Genomic DNA, 3790 nt, shown 5'->3' with positions numbered 1-3790 from the left:
TCAAAATATAGCATTTTTGTCAAAATTGGCCCGGGGGTATTTGATATCCTTGTTAGACACTGTAAATGAGACTTCTACAATGTGTGAACGAAAAACTCTTGGTTTGAAGTTTGTACCACTTAGGGACCTCATGATATTTCCATATACAGTAGCAATTCGGTTTGGTGAAGATTAAGGGACTTGCGTAAAAACTTGGAAAAGTTCGTTTCGTCGATGCTAGACTGAAAAAATATCTTCTTATTTAACGCTACTCGGCGTCATTTAGAAATTTTTTTCAGAAAATTTTATTACCTGGGGCCGGGGGTTAAAGGGTCGTTGACTTAAAACCCTTCCCCCTCCCCGCTGGGGTTCAAATTCCCGACGGGGATTTTGGGTTTTTCCCTTTCAGGGGGAAGCAAACCCATTTAGCTTAGGGAACTCGGTGTTTACTGGGTTCCCGTTCGTGCCTAAAAAATGCACAAAAGGCCCTGGGGTTTTCCCTCCCCCGTAAAGCAAACGTCGCATATCCCTTTACTGTTCGACGTGACGAAAACCCCAAAAAACAAAAAAAACAAAAAAAATTTTTTTACCTTTTACCCTATTTTTCAAAATCATCTTAGAGTTTTTAAAAATTTTTAAAGGGGCCATTTTCGTTTTTTGACCTTAGGGGTATGGCTTTTTTGGGATATGTTTAAAAAATTTTCATATAAGCTTAGCGCTTTTCAGAAAAAAAAATTGCAAATTTACTCATTTTTGTTTTTTTAATTAAGTCTTTTTTAAGCCTTCTGTTATTGTTAAAATGTTTTGATCCCCACCCGTTCTGTTCAAAATCGTTTGTCGCCAATAATTGTTTCTCATTGAACAGACAGGGTGCCATACAGGGAATTACTATGTTCTTTTTTTCACCTTCTGTAGCGATATAATTGAAATTGTCATATTCAAAGTCATATTACAATGACAAAATGTCTTTGACAATTTCAAGTTACTTTGACAGAATTAAATAGCCCCTTTTGATCATAGAAAATATCCCCAAAATAATACAAAAAAGCTATTGCTTTTGTTAATTTATGAGTTGTATTCATTACGTGGAATCACCAATCCATTTGAAAACAATTTTCAAAATGACCAAAAAAAAAACTTGACCTTGACATATGTGTCATTAAATGAGGCCTTGACCTTTAAGATCACATTATTGAATTTGCTATTTTTACGGTAACTTGCCAGATTCGGTTATTTATTACATGATTGGTCTTTAATATTTAGCACAATATATTTTAGGACCCAAGACCGTTAAATTTAAACAAAACTGTGACTTGAAGGTCCAATTAGTGAATTTTCATGCCTGGGTTTTTAGTTTTTTTTTTTTTTTTGCTACTTGAAAAAAATGGAAAATTTAATCCTGGAAAACTAACATATCAATACAAATTAATATATGTGAGCTTGGTGCATTGTGTTTGGGGGGAAGATGTGTGTGTGTAAACTGAGGACGGCTGGTCTCATTTCGAAATGCAAAAATATAAATCAGGCACAATCTTTCAAAACGTCGTATTTTGCGTAGAGCTGAAATGGCTAAAAATCGATTCAAAAGCCTAGTCTCAATCGACGGTCACTTTGTCCGAGTGTGTCGGTGAGTGTGTCTTGATTATCGGATTTTCATCGAAATTTACCCACGCACCCGATGGTCTCAGTTGCCGTTGGAAAGTCATGTTTTCACACCAGTGCGTGTAAAATTACATTAAATGTTCATGTTTATTGCAAAGTATACATTTACTTCTAATTATAATATATATATTTTGTTATTTAAATGAGTCTTAAAAACGAATACTTTTTATTTTCCTGTCAATTGTATACGGATTATATAGTCAATGCCAAAATATATTTATCTTCGATTAATTTTCGGTAAGTTTCGTGAGATATTCACATTAAATTTATTAATTTGCGTAATTTGGTTAACTACGGGTTTATAATTTCTAGATGTTATATGTGTTGTAAGATGGGGACCGCGTAGGTTCATGATTAAAGCTATAATTGTTTTTTGATATGTTTTGGTAAAAGCAATACTTTTTTTTTTAAATAACATGATTTTAGAATTAATAATTATTCAAAACTCATTTAGAATACTAGTAGAATAAAAAAATGTTATTTCAATGCCGTAAAATCCATACAAAACGAGACAAAACAGTGTTTCCAAGTTGTTTCATATCCGTGAAGACAATTTTACAGGCACATGACCATTACCATAAAAATTTACGGTGTGTAAAAACAATGGCATACAATCTCACATGTTAGGTAACCACTTAACAGCTGTGTAACTGTATATGTGACGACGACCTATACATTCAGCTAGTTCAAAAAATAAGTTATTTACTCCATATTAATTCTCTTTAACTACAACGGGAATCGAATATTCAAAAGAGTGATAAAATGTATCCAAATATGGTAGGTCAGTAACATCAGTCTATATACAGAAAAATCTCTTTCGTTGACAGGAAAATTAATTCCCCACATGCGTAAAGCAAATATGATGTTAAAGTATATACCGACGCACGCGTCTCCAACTGAAACAATAGTACCTTTGGACCCCGAAAAATACACCATTTAAGATGGCTGCTACCAACAAAAAATAAAACTTCGCCGTTTTAAACATAATACATGAACTGCCTCTTGTATTAAACACTTTTTATGTTTTCAATATTTCAAAAGAAGAAAGAAAGAAAAAGTCAATTAACCATCAATTGAGGGCGTCACAGGCGAGGACAACGACTTTCAATTGAGGACTGTTTACACACTTTCAATTGAGAACCTGTCAAATGAGGACAAGTGGCACACACTCACACACTTCAAATGAGAACTGATGTGTACATTGTACCTGTCAAATGAGGACACCATTATAAGTACAACTGAGTTACAGACACTTCGACCTAAAGGTAACAGGTCAAATTTTGACAGTAAATTTGCCACATTTTCGGACGTACGAATTACCCACGTCAAATTTTAATTAATATGACCAGAGACAATATAATAGATATCAAGGTACCCTAAAATTAATTTACATTTTGTTAATAATAAAAATTAAAACAAAAAATGTTTTTAAACCCAACTCCCCTTTATTAAAAAAGTTTTTTTAAAAAAGTTTTATGACCTTTTTTTCATTGATTAAATCCTTTTAAAATTTAAAAAATTTTTTTTTTAAAGGGGGGCAAAAAAATTTTTAATTTTTTCCCCCGGGGTTTATATTAAATAAAACTTAGTTTTTTAAAAAATTTTATAAATTTATTTTAAATTTGCCTTCAAAATTCATTTTAAAAAATAAAATTATTTAAAAAATACTTAAAATTTTTCCTTTAAAAAAAATTTTTTAAAAGTTTTATACATTTTTAAAAATTCAACATTTTATACTTGGCGAAAAAATTATATAATAAATTTTGCCTAATAAGCAAACCCGTTATCCCGTTATAAATGAATGCAAAAAAAAGCTGCTATTTTTCCGAATAATTTATAATGTCCTTTAAAAAATTAATCTAAATGTTAAAACGACCCACAAAAAATGTGGGGGTAACAAAAATTTTTTGTGAAAGGGGTGTGATTATGGCTTTTATAGCAAATAAATATCAATTCATTTTTAAAAAAATTTGGGAACTTTCAAAAAGAAATACCATTACAAAATAATAAGATATTAGATAGCACATTTTTTTGAATCTTTGGTTTCCCTTATTTTTTCTTGCCTCTTTACACGATTTAAACTTTGGGCTTTTAAAAACATAAACCCGGGGCTTAAATTTCAGCTAAATTTTCCCCAAAACCTATTTTA

Source organism: Ruditapes philippinarum, unplaced genomic scaffold (genome assembly GCF_026571515.1).
Source record: "Ruditapes philippinarum isolate M1 unplaced genomic scaffold, ASM2657151v2 ctg14895_1_1_1_1, whole genome shotgun sequence".
Taxonomy (NCBI): Eukaryota; Metazoa; Mollusca; class Bivalvia; order Venerida; family Veneridae; genus Ruditapes; species Ruditapes philippinarum.
The sequence above is the reverse complement of the archived record's forward strand: the minus strand, read 5'-3'. Positions refer to the sequence as shown.